Below are 18114 nucleotides of genomic sequence, written 5' to 3' on the forward strand. Positions count from 1 at the left end.
CTGTGGATTATACCAGGGACAATGACTTGGACTTTAGCCCCCCCTCGGACACACCTGTGGACTACACCAGGTACAAATGACTTTTTGTTGCACTCCCTCATGGAGCTACTTGCGGATTATACTAGGGTCAGTCCACCCTAGGTGGACACGCACTGACCTTTTGCACCTTAATCCCTTGTATAACGCACTGACTTTTTTTGGTCTTTTTTTATTGTGCTCCTTTTCCTCTAAGCACCTTAACGTCCATTGTCTATCATGCACAGTATAAGTATAACATGCACAGTATACAACACATTGCTGCTATGCTCAGGCACCTTAGTTTAGTTTTTTTTATTATTTCAGGTAATTTGTAAATATGTAGATAACTTGTCTGGCCTTCTGTTGCTCTCTTGTTTTGATCTCCTTCCCACCTGCCCCCCACCCTCTTCTTCTCCCCCCCCCCCCTCTTCTTTCTATGGAAACTAACGTTGCGATGGGAACGATGTACAAAAAAGAATTTCACCCACTTTTTTACCTTGTAAACCTGTGATGTGACAATAAAACTGATTCTGATTCTGATTCTGAAGACCCCCCTGCCCTAAAGCACAGCTAGTCTCCCTGGAGTCCACAGAGGCACACCTGTCTCGCTGTGATTAGCCTTGCTATAACCAGGCTTTGTTTCAATGCACTGTGACTGACATGCTGTGTGTTCTGGCCAGGATAGTATGCTATTATATCACTATAGCCTACTGTGTATCCTGAGGATACACCGTATTAGTGTTCATTTCACTCAGAGGGTGTAGAATGGAACAAATGGGCAAAATACATGAGAGAACATGCAGCCCCTTGTGTTGTCTTTGATTAAAAAGATCAAAGTGGAAGAGAGACACGGTGAATAGCACTGAATTTCATTTCCGAATAGCGTGTTCAACCTGTAGTGAAATTCCCACTACATGACTCCCACGATAATGGGACAAGTAAAGTGACATGACATAATTTGGTAATGTCTATTCAGAAATGAAATAGTGCAGAAAGGTCAGGTGATCCTGAAATTACTTTGTCCATTTTCCTTGTGTCCAATTAATCTGGAGGCATAAGATTACGGTACAGAACATTTTCTGAGTTACAAATGGATAAAGTAACACTGAGGAATGGATTTGACTGTATAGTAAGCAATATGCAGTACCTCTTTTTGTTCCTATATCATTTAAATCATGGATTAGTCTTTGTTTTTACCTTAACATTCCACTCAGTTTGCAGCCTGCCTTAGGGACTGGGATTTGATCTTATTTTCTGATTTGTCAGTCAGTAAGCAAGACTGTGTCTAATTTATTCCACCAGAGGGCAGGCCAGGATCAGGAGAGGATTTTAGCATGCCACACTTTTCATATTTCAGATGACACTTCAACCACTTTGAACCTGGCATCCCTATTTTCCTCATTTTAGGAGGGAACACAAGCTCAGAACACATCATAACCTGACAAGTTGTGAGCTTGTAGGTCAGCTATTTTCACATGAGACCATGAAAGAAATGTGAAGAGTACTGTATATACCGGTATTTAAAGATTTTGTAAAACAGTGTTTATTTATTCAAAAAAGAGACAGGGTGTTGCGTGAATATCATTGGAGTCGGACAACTTCTTAGTATGCAATTAAAATCATTTATTTGCCTATACGTTTAACAATACTAATAAAAAGGGGGAAAGGGGAGTTGGAACAATGTGTTGGCATTTCATCCTCCAAAGAATTCAAATCAGATTCATGAAGGCAGGTGTTTCTGTCTGCCTAATAAGCACAGATAGCCTGGTCTTCTGGCACAGATGGGCTCAATCCCACTAATTAGGGATGACACTGTGATGACAATGGTCACTGTCTTATTGTCCATGAAGTGTCCTAGAGTGATATAAACATTACATTTCATTTTCCACAATATATCTTCAACACAGGGTTTATCCAGAGTTAATGGGTGAAATTAAAATATCAAATAACACAACATTTAAATATTTTGCCTATTTCATAATAACTCACAAACCCATGTAGGTCCTGCTAGAATTATTGACAAATATTCAATTGATATTATTTATTAGATCTGATTAAATAAAATAGGCCTGGTCAAATAAGCAACAGAATCATGTTATTTCACATACAGTATAACTTGTTTTAAAAGCACTTAAACCTACTTAGTTGACCGGAGTTCCTTAGGGCTCAATACTTGGCACCCTCCTGTTTTCACCCTATAGGCCTACATGTCATTGCTGAAAATATCGTAGATTGGCTATTTTCCGCTTATACAGTAGATCTGCTATTTTCTCTGTCATTTAAAATTTCTTTGGCCATTCAAAAATAGCTTGTATATCTGCTATTTTTGAAAAATCTTGGAAAATGTTTGCAAATCTTTGAATATTTTTTTAAAGCGAACGTTTGTAAAATATTTTGTTCCAGGGACCCCCAGAAGCAAAGATTTGAGTTACAAACGTTCGCTTTAACAAGTCTTCAGTTGCAGCGATCAGTCTGGCAGCAGGTAGCAGTCATCAGCGTGGGATAAGCCTGCAGAGTCCTGCAGTCTGCTTCTTTCATACAGCGCCTGAAGTAATTTGGCCCTGTGGACAGATTGAACACAAAAGCACAACAAATTAAAGCACATAAGGGACAGATTGATTGCATACATTTAGCTTGTAGATCTTTAAGATATGGGCCTATTTATTATTTATTACCTCTGCCAGGCAGAAGGCCGGGGACTGAGATTATGTTTTCGCTCTCATGTCTGTGTGTCTGGTAAACTGGAGTGATCTCTCTGATACTGCCAAGGCAGTCGCTACACGCCACGTTTTTCAAATCGGTCTCATGTTTTCACTCCAGTCTGTGTCTGTGTCTGTGTCTGTGTCTGTGTGTGTGTGTGTGTGTGTGTGTGTGTGTGTGTGTGTGTGTGTGTGTGTGTGTGTGTGTGAGCAGCTATACTCCAGCACAGCTAGACCGATAGGCATGTATCTTTCCATGCACACTCTCAGTAGGCCATGGAAGAACCTCCACCCAATTATTTTCAAATTGGCCTCATGGTGGCGCTGCAAAAGCACACTTCACATTGTCGCCTATAACTCTTGAACAATAGGTTGTGCAATCAAAATCCTTTTTTATTATTATTCCTTGGATCGTGACACAACTTTCCATATAGGCCCTGGCCATTTGTGCCAGACTATATTTTCTGTCATTTTGTGTTTTCTTCAAAACACACTTTTTGCTACTACACCTACAAATTTGGTACCCACACAAATTGGTACACATGAGGAGCTAGTAGAGTTATGCAGAGGTTTATTTAAATCAGCTCAGTGGTCTTGTTGTTAGAGTGTCCACCCTGAGACTGGGAGCTGGGTCTGGGTTTGACCCCTTACAGAGTCATCCAGAGAGACTATTTGGGATGTATTGTATATGTTGGGGTCAGGCCCTTTGAAAGGTTGCTTCTGTTTGCAGAGGAGAAAGAAGATGTGGGAAGGAGTGCTGTAGCAGTGGTTATCAGACTTCTTCATGTCATGTCAAATTGACACTTACTAGCCCGTGGACATATTTGAAAAGATATGCCAGGGACCTCCATAAGAGAAGAATTTTTACGGCTCTATATGATTCTCAACCATTTCAATATGAAGGACCCCCAGTTTGACATGCATTAGGCTACAGACCCCCATGTAATGGCATTTCTATCTCTGGGGCCCCAATTTATATTGTGAAATCAAAGTTAATTTAACTCTGAGAGTGTACAAATGGAACCAAATGGACCCTTTAGGTTCCATTTGTACGCTCTCTGAGTTACCGACCCATAAAGGTCCATTTGGTTCATAACTATCTATCATTTAGCTGGGGACCCCCTGGAACTCCCTCAAGGACCCCTGGGGGTCCCCGGACCCGACTTTAAGAACCACTGCTCTAAAGAACAAGCAAAGTGTTTGCATCTAGGTGGAAAACATTATGCAGGGTCACATTTTAGTGGAAGACAGGTCAGCACTCAGCACAGTGCCCAGGGTCAGAGAATTAAGTTGAACAGGATTAGATTTAAAAAAAAGAAGGGGACTGTCCTATGCTGAAGCGGTAAAGAGATTGGAGGTGGAACAATGAAAGCAGTACAGCAGGAACCTATACAGAGCCCCTAATCACCCGAGGGAAAAGGTAATATAGCTGATAAAAATATCTCCAGGAGGTTGTTGAACTGTGCGGTTGTAAGTGGAGAAGATGGATGGTACACTGAGGGAAGGATCCACACCAACTCAGTTGGGTCTGGTTGATAGAATGGGCATTGTTTGGAATGAGATGAGTTTGCACTGTGACGATCTTACAGTGCAGTAGATGGCGATAATGCAATGTTTATGGATGTCAACCACCTTTAAAGTCTAAATAATAATAAGAAAGTAATGCTGGAGTTTAATGTTTAGCTTTTTACATGAAGTGATTCATTTGACGTTTAAAACTATAGCCATTTGAAATCCACATATTGGAATAGTCCACCACCACTGTGCAGTGTTTTATCCTTGGTTCACTTCAATAAATGTTTTAATGAACAGTTTAGGTGAAGGACTGCTTAATATAATGTTTGTAGCAGTTTGAACTTCAACACAATAAGGTGAAAAGCTCCATTCTCGATCATAGTTCATTTTGAAGTGCTGTAGAGATGACACTTGGCAGCAGATGTCACAATGTATGGGAGACAGGACACCGTGGAGTAACATGTCAACCAGTTTACCAGTAACCAGGAAATCACATACAGTATAGCCACCTTATTGCTTGTGCCATGCTGGCAGTGGTGGAAAGTAACTAAGTACATTTACTTAAGTACTGTACGTAAGTACAATTTTGAGGTGATTGTACTTTACTTGAGTATTTCCAATTTCCAATACTTTTACTTCTACTCCACTACATCTCGGATCCAAATATTGTACTTTTACTCCACTACGTTTATTTAGTTTTACATCTAGATTTTGATTATTATTACATTAACGACTTCAGCTCTGCATACATTTCAGCCATTTGAAAATAGCCGATCTACAAGCCCTTTATCTACAAGAGCTTGTAGATCAGCTATTTTGAAAAGATTTTTATACATTTGAAAACTTGAAATAAGTACATTTTGAATTCCGGACTTTTACTTGTAACAGAGTATTTCTACATTGCAGTATTGATACTTTTACTTAAGTAAAGCAATTGAGTACTTTTTTCACCACTGCATGGTGGCATGGAAGATGCCCTCACTAGTGCTCAGTACTTACTCATGCCAAAATATAATGGCAGGAAGTGCACGTTGGCACAGACATCATATACATTCGTACAGGTCTCCATCCTGTTGTAACAGCCTCGACCAATGCAGCGGTTGCACGTCAAGCTCTCTCCTCCTACAAGCAGGGGTAGACGGTACATTTACTTGAGTACACAGAAACCACTTAAACCCCAGCATCCGTATTATGGGGTTTGCGTTGCGACGCGTTGTGAGCTTGTCGACCTGCTATTTTCTGCAAAGATATTTAATGTAGAGCGAAAACAGACACGTTACAAGTATTGAGCCCTGAGGGACTCCGCAGCTTAAGCCGTTAAAGGTAGGGTAAGTGATTTTCTTTGGTTAAAATAAGTGTTAAATAGCTCTATATTCTGATAGTACTCATTGCTATAGAGCAGTGGTAACCAACCTTTTCAAGCCCAACAGCACATTTTATTTCCAATTGTAAGCCATGATCTACCACTAAAATATGTTTAAAAAAAATAGAGTGTCTGTTCAGTAAAAGGAGTCTCCTTGTCTCTCCAGCTCTTTATAAAACAGAAAATGCATTTTCGTTTCAGTTTCAGTCTCATTTCAGATTTTATCCAATCAGGATAGAGAACTCAATCAGGATATAGATTAAACAAGTGAAACTGGAAGTGATGACACTAAGAAATGAGCAAGCAAAATTGGAACTGGAACACTAAAAAAATGAAGCTTAAAAATTGGTACTTTCTCCTGATTGGCTGAGATTTTGACACCTACCGAAAAAAATATTTTCTGTTTATTAAAGAGCTGGAGAGACAGGGAGACTCCTGTTACTGAACAAACACTCTATAGCAATGATTACTATCACAATATAGTGCTTTAACCTTTTAACAAAATACTTTTTGTTTTAACCAAAAAATATCACTTACCCTACCTTTAAGTAAGTATGTTTTTTACCTTCTACATTTCAAATGGAAATATTGTACTTTTGACTCCATTACATTTCTAGGAAGGGACTCTTGGGACCATAAAACATATTAGGAATTAACCACTTTATTTAAAACATTTTGAAAATAGCAGATCTACAAGTTCATATCTCTCAGAATTTCAATACAAAAAACATTGATATAAAAAAGAAAATGTAGCCTTTGTAATTTTGTACTTTTGAATACTTGGGTAGTTACTTGAGTATATCCACCACTGCCTACAAGCAGAAGACGTTCTTTGTGGTTTGTGTCCAAACATTTCTCTGATTCACTTGTTCCTGATAACTGAAACATTGGACTGTAATACCACGCAGGGTGTGCGCCATTAACTGTTGGAATCTTAACGCGTTCTTCTTTTCATGATGTAATGTGGTGTGTGTATAGAATACTGTACGAGAATTCAAGTGTGACATCATGCACACCATTTGATACATTTTCATTATGATTGAATTCATGACTTGTGTTAGATTAAAGGGATAGTTCACTCCCAAAATGCCTTTTTTCTATCGATTAGTCACCCCATGGAGACTTGAATTCATGGATATTTTTTTGTTTTTGTCGGATTCCTAAGCCAATAATTTGATGACCGGCAGCGGTTCCGCTAGGAGACACAAGAGTCTCCTTTGTATCTCCTACCGTAACCGCTGCCTACCGGTCCGCTGGTCATCAAATTATTGGCTTAGGAATGTGACAAAAACTAAAAAATATCCATGAATTCAAGTCTCCATGGGGTGACTAATCGACAGAAAAAAAGTAATTCTTTGGGTGAACTATCCCTTTAATAATCATGTTAGATTAAGACTAAAGCAAATTGCCAATCATAATAGGCGTTTAAACATGACTAAAGATAAACATTTCCCTTGCAGCACACTGGAACAAGGGACAGTCAGTTGACAACCTCTTTGCTCCAGTATGCTGCTTTGAAACACTGGTATAGTATTTCTTTAAAAGGACTTTGTAACCTATCAACTCTGTGGTTTCACAGGTTTTATACAAAAGTTTCAGATTTTAAACATAGTTATAATTAGCCTACTGTAAATCATTCATGCATGCTATAAACTCACCCAAGCTGAAGGCTATAACCAAAGAAATCAGAACCACAGTCTTCATCTTGATCCGCTCTCACACTTCAGCTTCAATCACAGAAATAAATGGTTTTGTACTTACCACCACCCAGCAGTGTGTCCTTTTATACTTCAAACCTGAGTGGGCAGGTCTACAGTAGGCTACAGCAGTGTTTATCAACCTTTTTTGTGCCAAGGCACACCTGGCATAGCCAAAAGATCCCAGGGCACACCTAGATATACGGTATATATATATATATAATTATATATATATATATATATACGGTATATATATATATACACACACACTAGGGGTGTGCCAATACACTAATTTCACAAAACGATACGATATTGGGCACACAACTTCGATACGATTTCGATACAATACGATACACACTTTTTTATTATGAAAATATATGGGGGAGAAAAAAAGCAAATGCAAACAAATATTTCTGTTTTTGCATTATTCAGACATGCAAACTTGTAGCTTTTCAGCTTCCACTAGCCGTTTTGAATCCAAATAGGGCAATAGTGTGACACCTGACCCGAAAAAAAAACAGCATGTTGTCACCGTTTTCACCTCGGGGCTATTTGCATGCCTGACAATTATTATTGTAAAAAAAAAAAAATCTAATTTATATTTTTTCAAACATTCTTGAAACGGCGCGGCACACCTCAGCAGTAGCCCCGGCCCAAAATTGGGACGTTTGCCAGGGTTGATAAACACTGGGCTACAGTACTTTCCCAGATTGCTGTTGAACTTTTGAGAAGTCCAACATTGTGAAACCTGGGAAATTCCACAAACAGCAGCAGCAGCCGGGTGTGCTCACATGGGGTCTGCCTGTTAGGGTAGTAATTGAAAGCTTGTTCTGTTGTGCTGCTTTTAAGTTTTTAAATCCAGATGACACCTCCAGATGAATTTGAACTTCAAGTTGATTGTCTCTAGATTGTTTAAACCACATTGGTAGCACTTTACAATAATGACCCGTTATAAAGCATTCATAAACGTTTATAAGCAGTTTGTAGACTATTAACAAATCATTAACAACCTGTTTGTTGACCTTCGTAAATGATTACTAAAACCTTTATAACTACAGTAACAAATCATTTATAAGGTATTAGTAAGTAGTAAAACTATTCATGAATAAGCCATGTATAATACATCTGTAAATGGTTATTAAATCATTTGTAACTGATGTTATATAATATATACAAGCTATTTGTAGATAAAGAACTAACCATAGACAAACTATTTATATACATTGGTTAATGATTATTAAACAATTTATAATAACATTGTAGAATATTTAAGAATCATTTAATCATTATTTAAAACACATTAAAACATTATTTAGACTCGAGTTTGTTCATCATTAAATAATGTCATTTAAATTGTAGGAAATCATTTGTAAATGATTTATAAAGTGGTATAAATTGAGTTTCTTCGTGGTTATAGGACATCTCTTTAAACATGTATTAAGACTTCATAAATCATGTGTTAAATCTTTGTTCTAGCCCAAGGCATGAACAACAAACCATTTCTAAGCAATTATTACATATTTTTTAAATGTACCAATTAAACATTTAAAAATTATCTGCAGATCATTATTTCCACATGATCAATTTTACTTGTCGGTAATTTGGGAAATGTGTTTGTTCATGTTTAACATATGCTTTTTATATTTTGGTTTTAAACCCAATGCTGATAGGGAACCTGAGAATGTCAATGAGGTTATCTGTAAACTGTGTCTGGGTAAGGTGCAAGCATCTGGAGGCAACACCTCTAATCTACAGACTCACCTGCTATCGAAACACAAGAGTGAGGCTGCAAAATTGTGTCTTGCTGGAAAATCTAGGCCAAATGATTCACACACACACACACACACACACACACACACACACACACACACACACACACACACACACACACACACACACACACACACACACACACACACACACACACACACACACACACACACACACACACACACACACACACACACACACACACACACACACACACACACACACACACACACACACACAGGTGGATAAGAGAAGGAAACTGGCAACATTAAATAAGTCTGTTGGTGTTTTGCCTAAAGGAAATTGGAACCCACCTCCGTCTTGTTCCTTCTGTGAAAATGAAGTTTAATATCTAGTTTGGGTATCTAGTCAACCTATAATGCTCTCATTGTAGGTTGATAAAGTCATGCTGTTGCAATACTTTCCTCAAATTTCCGCATTGTCATTTATTGTGCATAAATTATAGATACTCTTTGTTGATCCCTGTGTGTCATCACAGCCCGCAGTAAGTGTGAAAAACACGACAGGAACAGCTAAATAACTGAATAACAATAGAAGTACAAAAATGCAGTGGTGTAAAGTGATTAAGAACATTTACTTAAGTAGGCCTACTGTACTTAAGTACACTTTTTAGGTATTTCCAGTGTTCAGTTCTTTTACTTCTACTCCACTACATCTCAGAGGCAAATATTGTACTTTTACTCCACTACAATTATTTGAAAACTTTAGTTACTTGTTACTTAGATTTTGATTATTATTACAAAACATACATTAACAACTTCAGCTCTATATACATTTCAAAATACTTTTTCCACCACTGCAAAAATGGAATAAAGACAAAAATAAGAATAAAACAGGTAGTTAGTTGAAGCAGAACATATTTTAAAGCAAAAGAAAATAATAATAATATGGTCCAAACTCCCTTGTGGTATATGTCACTGTATAGTTGCATACAGTGACATATATATATATATATATATATATATATATATATATATATATATATATATATATATATATATATATATATATATATAGAATACCAGGGAACATGGTATAGATTTATACTTATTTATCTATGAACGAGTACTGTACATGCTGTTTTTCTACAACTGTTGTCCTGTACCTCCATCAAATGAAATGAAATGTAATAAAATAAACTGGTGTTAAATAGCTGGTGGAAAAGAGAAGTAAACAGGCACTGATAAATACATCACAGTTTGAGGTGAAGAAATCGTGAACTTATGAGGAAGAGAATCAAACTGATGGTGGAGGTTGAATGAACTCAAGTCAAATAGCCAGTTTGTCAAGAGAGAGAACTCTGTGTAAATCATTCTGTACAGAATGTCCATGTTGCAAGTGTGAAGCGTGTGAGGTTGCGTGACAAGGAAACAAAATACATTTTCCTCTCTCTTTGTATCTTGTTCCATCTGTGAACATCAAGTTGAATATCTAGTTTTGGATAGACAATGGTCTAATTGTACAGTACAGTACTCAAGTACTGTACTTAAGTACACTTTTCAGGTATTTTTTACTTTACTGGAGTATTTCATTTTGACCAAGAAGTCTGTGCCCAATATATTACGGTCCCTTGCCTGCTTTTGGGTACCGACCCACTGGTTGAGAAACAGTGCCGTAGAGCAAGTGTCTTCAATGTTTTTTTGTTTGTTTTTTGGTGACCTTTTTCATCCCGCCGGGGAACTTGTTTTCCGCTTCACCCAGCTGAGTACTGCCCACAGAGGAGTGCGGAGGAGGAAGCAGTTCAAATCAAATCAAACTTTATGTATAGATTACATTTACATAAAACCAAAGATTGCCCAAAGTGCTGCACAGAAAGAAACACAAAAATATATATTTTTTTTACATAAGTCAGCCCCCTGGTGGCGCTATAAAAGTTCACGGAAATCGCAAGCTGCGTTCATGATTTGAGGCATTGTGTTCAAAACGGAGCAATCCTGCAAACTTTGGGAGCCAATCTTAGCCAATCAGGATGGAATCTGGAAAATCGGACAGATCCGTGTTGTTCACATTACTATAGAGATACTGTGTACCGATTTGCGTGTTTTTTGGATAAAATCTGTAGGAGTAATATCCAAAAATGTGTTTTGCAAAAGTCGGCCTCATGGTGGCGCTATGACAGGCTGATCTGAAAATCTGTGGGGCAGAGGTTCTGCTGTGGCATCCAGGGAGTGTGTGTGCACAGTTTCACAGCGACCGGGCCAACGGTGGCGGAGATTAGCTGGTCACAGACAGAAGGACGGACGGACACACGGACGGACGGACGGACGGACGGACGGACGGACGGACAGGGGGTAAAACATACTCTCTCGCCATGCCTTCGGCCTGGCGGAGACAAAAATCTATAAATCCTTAGTACATGTTATTATGTGCCCTATAGTAAAGTGAAGACAGTTCATCATTTACAACTGCCTGTTAATGTGTTTGTTCGTGTTTAACATATGCTTTGTATAACATTCCTAAAATATCTATAAATCCTTAGTACATGTTATTATGTGCCCTATAGTAAAGTGAAGACAGTTCATCATTTACAACTGTCTGTTAATGTGTTTGTTCATGTCTAACATATGCTTTGTAAAACATTCCTAAAATATCTATAAATCCTTATTACATGTTATTATGTGCCCTATAGTAAAGTGAAGACAGTTCATCATTTACAACTGTCTATTAATGTGACTTTCTCCTTACCTGTTGCAAACTTCCTGGCTTTCATGAATGCAGACACCAAACAATTACTAGAATTATCTTTCATGTTTAATAAATGATTCGTAAGACACTCGTAAAGAGTATGTAGACCATTTGCAAACGTTATCATGGGCCTTGTTGTAAAGTGAAGACTATGCATTATTATTTCATGTTTAACAATGATTAGTAAAACATGTGAGATCAAAAAGTGGCAGAAGTAACGTTATAGAGTATAAAAGTATAAAATAATTTATTAAGATATAAAATGTAGCAACTCTTGGCCACAGCACACACACTGACATTTAAACAAAGAAATTCATCACAACAGAATCACAGAGTAGCAGGTTGGAGCCTCTGCAGTCACCACCTCCCAGTGCAAGTTAGCTTTAGCTGCTAAGCTAAACTGCTAAGCATGGAGGACATTACTAGCCTACACATCAAAACAAACATTGTGGATACAAACGGCCACCATCAAAATACCCCCTGGTCATAATGCTACTTCATGTGTGTAAGATTAGCCATTTTATGTTACCTCGATCACCTGCAACAAGACAGTCAAAACACATAAAACATGAATTAGACATATATCTGTCCAGTCTGCAACTGCATCACTGTTCACTTCCTCCCTAGTAGGCTACTGCAGGTGTAATGCAGGTAATCAATGTGTTGCCAGATTTTGCAAAAGAAACAAGCGGCCAGGTCTATGAAAACAAGCCCAAAAGAAGCAACTAGGCTCAGGCCCATGATAACGTCTGCAAATGGTTTACATACTCTTTACGAATGTCTTACGCATCATTTGCTAAACATGAAAAAAAAACTCCCTAAAACTCAATTTATACCACTATATGAATCATTTCCAAATGATTTCCTACAATTTAAATTACATTATTTAATGATGAGCAAAATATAAAAATGTTTTAATGTGTTTTAAATAATGTTTAAATTATTCTTAAATGTTCTACAATGTTATTATAAATGATTTCATAATCATTAACCAATGTATATAAATAGTTTGTCTATGATTAGTTTGTTATCTACAAATAGCTTGTATATATTATAACATCAGTTACAAATGATTTAATAATCATTTACAGATGTATATAAATGGCTTATTCATGAATAGTTCACTACTTACTAATACCTTATAAATGATTTGTAACTGTAGTTATAAAGGTTTTAGTAATCATTTACGAATGTCAACAAACAGGTTGTTAATGATTTGTTAATAGTCTACAAACTGCTTATAAACGTTTATAAATGCTTTATAACGGGTCATTATTGTAAAGTGCTACCACAACGTTTTCTGCAAAAGGTTTCCTCTTCCTTCCTTTTTTTTGGTCTAAATTCTTATCCCACGATTTTGTAACCCAGTAGAGTATTGTTTTTATTCAATGAAAAGTACACCTTTACTTGGGCTAGGCCTTATAGTCCATGGGCCAGACCAGAAGTCAGGGACACGTAAGGTGGCAAAATCTCTTTGGCACCATTTTGTTTGTAGGGTCCATATAAGTACTTTGAAACATGATAGCCTTTTCAAATGAGTAGCTTTAATACTTTTTTAGGACATTAATTTTTTTTGCCATTATCTCCCCACATTATCTGCACAGTAGTCCTGTACCTGGCCTATAGACCCGACTCTGTCACAGACCCTGCAGTCCACAGACTTGGACCTCTCTCTGTCCCCAAGGCAAACAAGTGAACCTTCGGGGACAGAGCCTTCAGTGTGGCAGCCCCCACCCTATGGAACTCTCTCCCAATAGGAATTCGCCATGCTCCAACACTGGATTCTTTTAAGGCTGCCTTGAAAAGACACTTCTCTCAGGCTTATGGCTTATAGTTGTTTGTTGTTTTGTTTGTTTGTCTGTTAGTTGTTTATTGTTTTTGATGTAAAGCGTCCTTGGGTTTATGAAAGGCGCTATATAAATTCAAGCTATTATTATTTTTATTATTGAAGTGAATGAAAGAGAGAAAATTCAATTTTCTTTTCCTCTGGATGACATGTTCTGTTAAAAAAAAAGTGGCACGCTTTCTTCACTGATAACTGTGACTAAGCTACCACTTGGGAAAGGCTATCATGATCAACTATCATCTAGGGATATAGACCTATTCAAAATACAAAACTAGAATTTGCAAATGTTGCACTTGAGTGACCCCGCAAAAGTGAAAATGCTGTTCACATTGTATCACAACGTGAGGTGTTGTGAGCTTGTAGACAAGCCATTTGCTGAATGTTTGCTCCAGAATAGGCATGCTAGGGTTCATGTGTGGTTCATAAGGTTCATAAGTGAAAGAAAGAGATTGAATAATGTTCTTTTTCCCTCTGTATGTATGACATGTTCTATTCAAAAAAGGTTAGACGATTTTTTCATTCTTTGTATCTATGGTTGGTGTCATTGAAGGCTGATAACTGGGACTAAGCTACTACTTGGGAAGGGCTATCATGTTGAAATATTATCTAGGGATATAGACCTTTTCAAAATACCAAACTAGAATTTGCAACCTTGAGTGTCCCTGATTAGGGAAAATTCTGGCCTGGGGCCCTGGGCCCATGGACTAAATGCTGGGCTGAAGCTGAACTCTCCCTACTTCTCTGTCCTCAGACCATAGAGACATGTCTACCTCATCATCTCCTCGACTTCAGCATGGTTGACCCCATGCTAGTAAAACATCCACACACACGCGCACACGCACACGCACACGCACACGCACACGCACATGCACATGCACAGAGAGAGAGAGAGAGAGAGAGAGAGAGAGAGAGAGAGAGAGAGAGTAAAGTAGCTAGTAAACATTGATAGTTGTGGATTGCGTATTTTTGGGCTTGTTTCTAAAGTGTAGTTGCTTATTTGTTCTTGCTTCCTATAAAAAAAATTTAGTCAGTGGTTCTCAAAAATGTTCATGTTAAGGAAATTAATATGTATAAGATTTGTGTTGTTAAAATGTTTAAAAAATATTAAACATTTGTCACTTTTTTCTATATGTTTTAAAATAAGAGATCTACAAGCTCACAACGCATTGTTGTGAGCTTGAAGATCTGCTATTTTCAAAAGCCTATGTGTATAGGTTTAAAGTGCTCATTTGGCCTATAATAATAGTCCCTTCTTTTGGAATAGTTTTCATAGAGCTGGTTGCTTATTTCTCTCGCAGACACTGATAAGACAGCTCTTCCCTTCCATTAAACTAACAACTAACCCTGCTAAATAAAACAATTAAAGAAAATCTCACAATATATCCATGATACTTAAGATATCAATAACAGGCTGTGTCCCAGAAAGCTTTGGTCATGAACAAGAGGAAGAACAATGTCAGCTTGTAAAACTTATTAGGTCAACATATTATTCCCACAATGTTACCAAAGCTGTCTCTATCATTTTATTCACAAAGATCGGATAACATTTCCTTTTCTATTGTTGGATTCACATGGATCGGTTTGCATTGAAAAGTTATTGTCTCCGCCAGTGTTCCGCTCCGGCCTAGGGGAACCGAGACGCAACATAATGGTGTGGAAGACCGCCCTTCCCAGCTCCCAAGAACCTGTTCTGTTCAAAAAAAAGTGGCACGCTTTCTTCACTGATAACTGTGACTAAGCTACCACTTGGGAAAGACTATCATGATCAAATATCATCTAGGGATATAGACCTATTCAAAATACAAAACTAGAATTTGCAAATGTTGCACTTGAGTGACCCCGCATAGTGAAAATGCTGTTCACATTGTATCACAACGTATTGTTGTGAGCTTGAAGATCTGCTATTTTCAAAAGCCTATGTGTATAAGTTTAAAGGTCCTATGACATTCATTTTCACTTTTTATGTTTTTTTGGGGGTTTTATGACCTCAATTACACCCAAAAAATCTGAACTTTGAACATTCAGTAGATTTTCTGTGGTCTGGGGTTTTATGAATAATTAGGCTGAAAAGTAATCTGAGCTTGGCCCTTGGGCAGTGAAGTCACAGGCCATTAATCCCGCCCACTCTCCTCCTCGCCCCTCCCCTCCCCTATCCTTTCTTTTTGGGGGGGGTGGAGCAGAGGCGATAATTGACAGGCAAAATCCCTCAACAGCGACACCCGCAGGCAAAGATTTCTTTTTTCATTGCAGTTGAAAAGGCTTTAGAAATGTGAGAGAAAAACACCTGCCATGGACCCCTGGAGTGGATTTTTTTGTTAAAACTTTTTATACACATTTGAAGGACCATGACAAAGACTTTTAATGTGTGGTAAAACTGAATGTCATGAAACCTTTAAAGTGCTCATTTGGCCTATAATAATAATAGTCGCTTCTTTTGGAATAGTTTTCATAGAGCTGGTTGCTTATTTCTCTCGCAGACACTGATAAGACAGCTCTTCCCTTCCATTAAACTAACAACAAACCCTGCTAAATAAAACAATTAAAGAAAATCTCACAATATATCCATGATACTTAACTCTTTCAGTGCCATGCTTATTTATGGAATTTTGGTTCTGAGTGCCACAACCAAAATTAATTGTAAAAAAAAAAGTGCTTAGGAGCCGAGATACAGCCTTTTTCAGTAAAAAGTTAAACAAGAAGTGAATGGAGCAGCAAATCTTCAAATCATCATATCTTGGGTTCTGAACATGTTTTTCCAAAAAAAAATGAAAAATATATATATATATTTTTTTTCATGACGTATTTGACGTCTTGTGGCACACAGGGCGTCAGGCCTCATGACGTATTTGACGTCTTGTGGCACTGAAAGATACCAATAACAGGCTGTGTCCCAGAAAGCTTTGGTCATAAACAAGAGGAAGAACAATGTCAGCTTGTAAAACTTATTAGGTCAACATATTATTCCCACGATGTTACCAAAGCTGTCTCTATCATTTTATTCACAAAGATCGGATAACATTTCCTTTTCTCTTAAATTTTTATCCCACGATTTTGTAACCCTATTTTTTACACCCAGTGCCAATTGTCTATGTAATCCTGGGCACTACCTTCCCTCTGCCACCCTAGGGAGGCCAGGGCCGAGCTCATGCCTCCTTCAATGCATGAGAGCCAACTGACCTTCTTTTCACCTGACAGGGGAGAGTTTCCCTGGTTGGACGTAGCGCGTGGAAGGAACACGTTATTCCAACCAGTTCCCTTCCCCTCCATCAGGCGCCCCAGCTGGCCAGTATAGTGACCAGGATTAGTTATTAGAAATTCCTTTTCTATTGTTGGATTCACATGGATCGGTTTGCATTGAAAAGGTTATTATCTCCACCAGTGTTACGCTCCGCCCTAGGGGAACCGAGACACAACATAATGGTGTGGAAGACCGCCCTTTCCAGCTCCCTTTCCAGAACCAAGTTAAAAAAAGTGGCTCGCTTTCTTCACTGATAACTGTGACTAAGTTACCACTTGGGAAAGACTATCATGATCAAATATCATCTAAGGATATAGACCTATTCAAAATACAAAACTAGAATGTGCAAATGTTGCACTTGAGTGACCCCGCATAGTGAAAATGCTGTTCACATTGTATCACAACGTGAGGTGTTGTGAGCTTGTAGACAAGCCATTTGCTGAATGTTTGCTCCAGAATAGGCATGCTAGGGTTCATGTGTGGTTCATAAGGTTCATAAGTGAAAGAAAGAGATTGAATAATGTTTTTTTCCCCTCTTTATGACATGTTCTATTCAAAAAAGGTTAGACGATTCTTTCATTCTTTGTATCTATGGTTGGTGTCATTGAAGGCTGATAACTGGGACTAAGCTACTACTTGGGAAGGGCTATCATGTTGAAATATTATCTAGGGATATAGACCTTTTCAAAATACCAAACTAGAATTTGCCACCTTGAGTGTCCCTGATAAGTGAAAATTCTGGCCTGGGCCCATGGACTATTATGAGATCATTTTGAAATTAATTTCCCAAAGTGAGACAGCTCTGCAAAACTGTTGTCCATAATAGTATGTGTGCAAAAACTGTGGTTCTCAGTTGTCCATGACCCAAAATGAGTGTTCTTCTGACAGGGTAAAAGAGGAAGAAAAATATTATCTGCCATCTTCAGTATACTGTATATGTTCACCTATTTTTCACTGAATGTCCACCTGTTATGGCATGCCCGGTATGGGGACACTAGGGGACAGGGTGATTAATGATTGTGTGGATGTGTCATTTGGTGACATGCCCATTCCCTGGTGTGTGTCATGGTTTGATACATAGGTAAACAGCCTGGCTTGAGCCTAAGGTGAAGACGATTCAGTCATACAGTATCTGCAACAGATGGAATGAGTGATGAATCGCCTCTCCTCTTGAGAGTTCCGGAGTAAAGGAAACAGAGAAATCTCAGCACACTTTATTTCGTCTGCCAGGGAGAATCCATCTCAGACAGAACACCATGTGA

Source organism: Gymnoscopelus braueri, assembly GCF_963280865.1.
Source record: "Gymnoscopelus braueri genome assembly, chromosome: 17".
NCBI classification, from domain to species: domain Eukaryota; kingdom Metazoa; phylum Chordata; class Actinopteri; order Myctophiformes; family Myctophidae; genus Gymnoscopelus; species Gymnoscopelus braueri.